The following is a 6,564-nucleotide window of genomic DNA, read 5'->3' as shown; positions in this document are numbered from 1 at the left end:
GCCACGTGCCTGAGAGCACGGCTGTCTTGACATCAGGCGCCTGGCTTGGAGCGGGGCATGGGCAGGCCCTCGTGGAAGGCCAGGCAGACACGGGTACACAGGCGAGCTGGAGGACCGCGGCCCCGGGCCTGAGCCGAGGGGGGTGGGCAAGCACCCGCCGGGGCCCTGCTGGGCCTGTCCTGCTGAGGCTGGCCTCTGGGGCACCGGGGGTGCTGGGCTCTAAAGGCAGATGCCAGGGTCTTGGGGTGCTGCCCGCTGGAGGTGAGCAGGGGTCCCAGAAGGCCGGGGGTCTCCCTTCTCCCAGGGGGCTGCCCGAAGGTGCGGGGAGACCCTTCCTCACTGGAGTGAGGGAGGGGCCAATGTGCTCTGGTCGCTTGCGGGGGCCTTGAGTGGAGGGTGGGGGTCCTCGGCAAGCCCAGGACGGAGGGGCAGGGAGGACAGCAGCGCCGGGGCGGCGGGTGCCGCAGACAGATGCAGGGTCTGCACGGGCTTCCTCGCACAGGGGGTGGGGCAGACCCTCTGCCTTCAGGGGCCCCTGCAGCCCCCAGCCTCACGTCCCGCAGTGGCCCAGGGCCCTGGGGAGGGGCCCTCCTTCAGCAGACACTTGCCAGGGCCCAAACCAGGCAACGCTGTGGCCCCAGGGGGAGTCCGGCCACAGGGAGAGGCCAAGGTCAGAGGTCAGGCCTGGGGAGGGTAGGGGGACCCCTGCAGAGGAGGTGACAGCCGAACCTTGTCGCCAAGTGGAGTGGAGGCTGGAGGCCAGCACCCAGGGAAAGGTCCACCGATGGGTGCAGGTGTCCTGAGCCCAGCCCACCGCGCCAAGGGAACTGCAGCCTCCACTCCCAAGTCGGATGACCTTCCTGTGACCTTCTCTCTCTTCTCTGCCCTACAGGGGAGGTGCCTCACCTTTGCCCCAGTGAGAGCCCCATGCAGGCCGGTGGTCTGCAACCCAGCCCCGTGCGCCCCACCCTGCCGCGAGGGGCCCTCCTTCAGCAGACACTTGCCAGGGCCCAAACCAGGCAACGCTGTGGCCCCAGGGGGAGTCCGGCCACAGGGAGAGGCCAAGGTCAGAGGTCAGGCCTGGGGAGGGTAGGGGGACCCCTGCAGAGGAGGTGACAGCCGAACCTTGTCGCCAAGTGGAGTGGAGGCTGGAGGCCAGCACCCAGGGAAAGGTCCACCGATGGGTGCAGGTGTCCTGAGCCCAGCCCACCGCGCCAAGGGAACTGCAGCCTCCACTCCCAAGTCGGATGACCTTCCTGTGACCTTCTCTCTCTTCTCTGCCCTACAGGGGAGGTGCCTCACCTTTGCCCCAGTGAGAGCCCCATGCAGGCCGGTGGTCTGCAACCCAGCCCCGTGCGCCCCACCCTGCCGCGAGGGGGTCCCTGTTGCGGCATGCCCGCAGTACTGCCGTCCCCCCACTGCATACCCCCATCCCTGCTCCCGGGCTCCGGCTGCCTGCCCTCCACGAGCCCTGCCTGCAAAGCCTCATCGCTAAAGCATCAAAGGGCCAGGATTGTTGACTTGATGAGGTGGACATAGTTTTGGTTTTACAATCAAAAAGATGTTGGCATTTGTTGCTGATGATTAAAAGAGTTTATTAGATGGTGAGTTTCTGTCCTCTCCGAAATGCATATATGCTCCACCTGCTAGAATAACGCATCCTGGGGCCCCGTGTGGGATGACATGGATTGTGCCTCTCACAGCACCTCGTCTTCATCCATCTGCCAAACTCCGGTCCATGAAAAAGCCCAAAGAGCCTGTTTCATGTGAATCTAGTCCTAACTTCATGCAAAGAGAAGCCTTTGAATTTCTCATCTCCTTTCTCCATGTCCCTGGTCTCCCACTTTGGAGTCCCACATTCTGAACGTGTCATAGAAGGTGGTGAGGAGCCCCCAGGGTCACTAGCTGGAAGCATGACTTCTCCGTCCAGGTGCCCTGAACTGTGCCCAAGCCCAGAAGGATTCCACTGAACCGTGTCCTCTCCACTAGAGAAGAAAATTGAGTCCCCATCTGGGTCCATCTGCCCCTGCTGGAGAATCCACGCCCAAGAAGGCTGGGTTTTAGTGAGCAGCGTCCTCCCACCAGGCGCAGCCCATGGTCTCTCTGTGCCTGTGAAATCACCAGGCCCACAGGCCCCCGGAACCGGGCGTGGCATCCCTGAGCCCCTCAGGAGGGTCTGCAAGGGCAGCTGTGACTGAGGGCGCCCAGGCATCCTCTATTATATTATTTTTTCATTTAAAAAATTTATTGAAATATATCATTCATACATGAACATACATAAATAATAAGTATATAGTAAAAGTTGTACACTTACAACACATCATACTGGGCTCCCACACATCACCCCACCACTAATCCTTGCATTGTTGTGAAACATAGCAAACTATAAAAGAGCATCATCAAAGTATTACTCCTAACTACAGTCCATATCTTACATTTGGTATATTTTTCCCCAACCCACCCTATTATGTTTTTTATTCATAAACCTTACAATTTATCTAAAGTGTAAAATCCATTGGTATAATCAAGAATTGGGTATTTATCATTTCTATCAATTTTAGAGCATTTTCATTATTAAAAAAAAAGCCAACTCTAATACCTATATATTAGCAATTCTGATTACAAATTCTCTTATGTGCTTTCGCCATTTCTACTCATTTCCAAACATTTACAAACTACTTTTTGCCAATTCTGCTCAGATTAAACCCAGCTTTCCATTCCCTAACTACACTCTCTTCTCTGGTGACATGTCCTAGTTAGCCATTCTTTATTTTTTTTTTTTTAAAGATTTATTTATTTATTTGTTCCCCCGCCCTGGTTGTCTGTTCTCTGTGTCTATTCGCTGTGTCTTCTTTGTCTGCTTCTGCTGTCAGCAGCACAGGAATCTGTTTCTTTTCATTGCTTCATCTTGCTGTGTCAGCTTTCCGTGTTTGTGGCACCATTCCTGAGCAGGCTGCAATTTCTTTCACCCTGGGTGACTCTCCTTATGGAGCGCACTCCTTGCACGTGGGGCTCCCCTATGCGGGGGACACCCCTGCGTGGCAGGGCACTCCTTGCATGCATCAGCACTGTGCGTGGGCCAGCTGCACACCAGTCAAGGAGGCCCGGGGTTTGAACCGCAGTCCTCCCATGTGGTAGATGGACGCCCTAATCACTGGGCCAAATCCGCTTCCCAGCCAGTCTTTATTGATCTTACTAGTTAGGAAACTAAACTCTCCACCTCAGTCCTGTCTTCTTGAAACTTTCAATTGAGTGTAAGGCAAGAACAGGTTTTGGTGTTTAATCAATACTGATTGAAAGAAATAACCATAATATCTCCCATGTTTAAAAAAAAATTCCTGGGGGGGCCTGTTTCTGTGTATGTAGGTTGTGTGTGCAGGCTTACCCTGGGACAAATAACCATTGACCTTCAAAGCCTTCCTGTCTGGCGTTGCTGCTGCTTCAGGGAGCCCCCTCTCCCCCTCCCTACCCCTCACCCTCCTGTGCAGCTGAGTCCCCCGTCTGTCCAGCCAGCTCCCAGGACGGGCTTGGGGAGAGCATTTCCCACTCACCTCCCAGGCCGTCTGTGTGCCAGCAAATCCTCTCCCAAGCTGGTGGTAAGAAGGTTGTTCCTGTGACAAAATGCTGCATAAGGCGAGGCCGAGCAATGGGCCAACTCAGAGCCAGGAGCGAGGGAGAGGGGCTTAAAGCCCTGGGGAGGGGCTCGGCAGTCAGTTTAGGCCCCATTTGGAGACTCGATCCCAGATCAACTGTGCAAGCGGCTTCCCCACACCGCGCTTCCTGGCTTTCTCTGCAGGATGTGAAGCCTGACTCAGTCAACTCTTTTTTCTGTTTTCTTTTTATTTGTTTCACAAAGACTAAGAGCTTCTGGTTGTATAAATAAGAGAATGCTAACAAGGAGGAACAGGACATTGCACTGCCGGCTGTTGGGGACACTCATTCCGAGGACCTGGCTAGCACGTCCTCCACCCCAGGGGCAGGAGGGGCCACAGGGTCCTGAGGACATATGGGTAGGAGGGAGCTACACCCCTGAGTGTGGTGACCCGCTGGCTGGAGGCCCCAGCAGGCCACGTGCCAGGTGTTCCAGGCAGCCCTGACCACTGCAGGGGAGGGCGTGGCAGGACTCTCTGGACTTTGACACCAGCCTGGGGAGGGGGAGCCCCCATGGTGAGAGGGGGGCTTCAGGAGCTCAGAAGGCTGCAATCTTTTTTTTCTTCAAAATTAATATAGTTTTTTATTATTATTTTTAAATGTTACGTTAAAAAATATAAGAGTTTCCCATATGCTCCCCCACCCCACTCCTCCCACATCAACAACCTCTTTAATCATCGTGGCACATTCATCGCACTTGGTGAATACATTTTGGAGCACTGCTGCCCCGCATGGGTAATGGTTTACGTTGTAGTCACACTCTCCCCCACCCATTCAGTGGGTTATGGCAGGATATATAATGTCTGGCATCCATCCCTGCAATGTTGTTCAGGACAACTCCAAGTCCCGAAAATGGCCCTCATCACTATTGCCTAACATGGAAGCTTCCAGGGACCCACGAAACCTGCACAACTCTCCACAGGCCACTTCCAGATGCCCCAGCCTGCGGTGTCCCTCAGTGCCTCTGTCCAAGGGGCGTTTCCATGGAAACATCAAAGCTGCGCTGCCCACAGCACAGGCCTGACCCGCCTCAGGCTGTGCAGAGGCAGCGACCCCAGAGCAGAGGACAGGGCTGAGGGGGCGGGGCCCGGGGCTGGGTTGGAGCCAAGGGGGGTGGGGCTGCGGGGGCGGGTCGCGGGGGGGCAGAGCTGAGGGGGGCTGCGGCAGGCAGCCAGGCCCAGGGCTCCAGAAGCTGGAAAGCCTTGGGAACCAGCAGCGTTTCCTCCTGCAGGCCCCTGCCCTCTGGGTGCTGCCCGCACCCCCCACAGCCCCTGCATGGAGGACTGAGGGGCTCCCAGGGAGCTGCCTGGTGCACTTACTGGTCAGGGTCCCTCCTGGCCACCCACTGGTCACGTGACTCCAACAGAGCTGCTGTCAGGGCCCAGGCAGGGGGAGGGACAGTTAGGAGGTGGCCCCGGGGCTGTCAGCGCCCCCAGAGTTGTCTCCACATGTTGGGGAGCCTCTGCCTCTGTCCTCACGGGAGGCCTTGGCATCAGGAAACCGAGAAGGGACGCGGCTGGAGAGGTCGGGGTGCAGGGCCCTGCCCCGGGTGGGCCGGGCCGGAGGCTGTCTCAGATGCGGCTGAGCCAGGGATGCAGGGCCTTCCTGCCTCAGCACCAGGCGCCCAGGCGGGGCTGGGGGTCGGGAGGCCCGTGAGGTGCAGACGGCTCCCAAATGGCGCTCGTAGCTTACATTCATCTCCTTGCCCAATTGCATGCCCAGGCTTCTGGGTGGACAGCTGAGGGGGTTGTGAGCAAGTGGGGAGGGTTCTGGGCGGGAGAAGCGAGCCCTGAGAAAGGCCCTCTTGTGTGGGAAATGCCTTCAGAACCTTCTGGATGTGGAGACGTTCAGACCCCAGAAACAAGGAGAGAGGAGCCTGTCCCTCACCGGGTGAGCCCCGGTGACAGGGGAGTCGGGGGAACAAACCGAGGGCCCCCCAGAGGCCGACCGGGAAGGGAAGGCAACAGGAGCGGGGAGGCTGGCGGCGTGCACCCCTCCTCACAGAGCCAGCCGGGGGGCCCGAAGGGGCCTTGACGGGCGCCTCCCACCGGATCCTCACAGCAGTCTTGGGCGTGCCGGGACAATTCTGAAGTCGCTGTGTGCAGGTGTGATTTCCAAATTGGGTGTTATCGAGGTCTTCTTGTAGGGTTTATGCGCCCTCTTAATTCTGTGTGCGTCTTTGCCAGGCTCTGTTGCAGGTTCTGTGTGGAAACTGGGTCCATTTTATGCACATTTTACCTGTGTGGGTGAATGCGTGCCAGCAAGCACGTGTATCCCCGCACCCTGTTTCCGCACGGGTCACTCTGCTGGGATCTGGAGCCCCCAGGGTCCACCCCTGAGGTGCCTAAAAGATGCACAGCCTGCAGGCCGAGGTCGTGCCCCGCCCTCGTGTGGTCCCCGCGAGTTCCTGTCCCCTGGCCTGGGCAGGGCTGGCATCAGCCTCCCTCTCCCGCTTCTCGCAGGGGACTCAGTGCCTGAGCACGGGCTCCGCGGGCGTGGAAAGGAGCCGGCCCTGCACCAACGCCTCGGCTTAATGATTAGAGGGACGTGACCCAACCAGTCCTGGGAGCATCAAACCAGGATGGGGCGAGGTCACTCACCCACTACAAGGCTGGGCTCTGAGCCGTGGTCCCTGGGCTAATGCCCTTCTCAGGCAGACGAGGGCCAGGCAGGGCCAGGGGGAGGTTTGAGTCCCAGCTCCCTGTGGGAGGAGCAGTCATAACAGCCCTGGCCTCAGGCAGGAGCCCTGCGTGGTCAGGAAGGCCATGCTCTCCAAGAGGGGACAGAGAACAGAGCAGGGATCCCTGAGCTGAGAACTTGCTGCATCACAGGCTTGGGGGCACATTAGGGAGCTGGCGGTTCCAGCAGGGCCTGGCAGGAGCCTCTCCAGGGCTGGGCTCCTCCCATCCTTCC

The 6,564-nt window shown here is 58.1% G+C and overlaps 1 long non-coding RNA gene across 1 annotated transcript; it reads left to right on the top strand.

The window, feature by feature from the left end:
* Nucleotides 1–588: 588 nt before the first annotated feature.
* On the top strand, nt 589–1,608 carry LOC131279035 (uncharacterized). Its single transcript, XR_009186379.1, has 3 exons — nt 589–670; nt 893–1,066; nt 1,289–1,608. It is a non-coding gene; the product is annotated as an uncharacterized lncRNA (long non-coding RNA).
* Nucleotides 1,609–6,564: the final 4,956 nt, after the last annotated feature.

This window comes from Dasypus novemcinctus, chromosome 6 (assembly GCF_030445035.2).
Source record: "Dasypus novemcinctus isolate mDasNov1 chromosome 6, mDasNov1.1.hap2, whole genome shotgun sequence".
Classification (NCBI taxonomy): Eukaryota; Metazoa; Chordata; class Mammalia; order Cingulata; family Dasypodidae; genus Dasypus; species Dasypus novemcinctus.
This window is presented reverse-complemented; position numbering and strand designations above follow the sequence as displayed.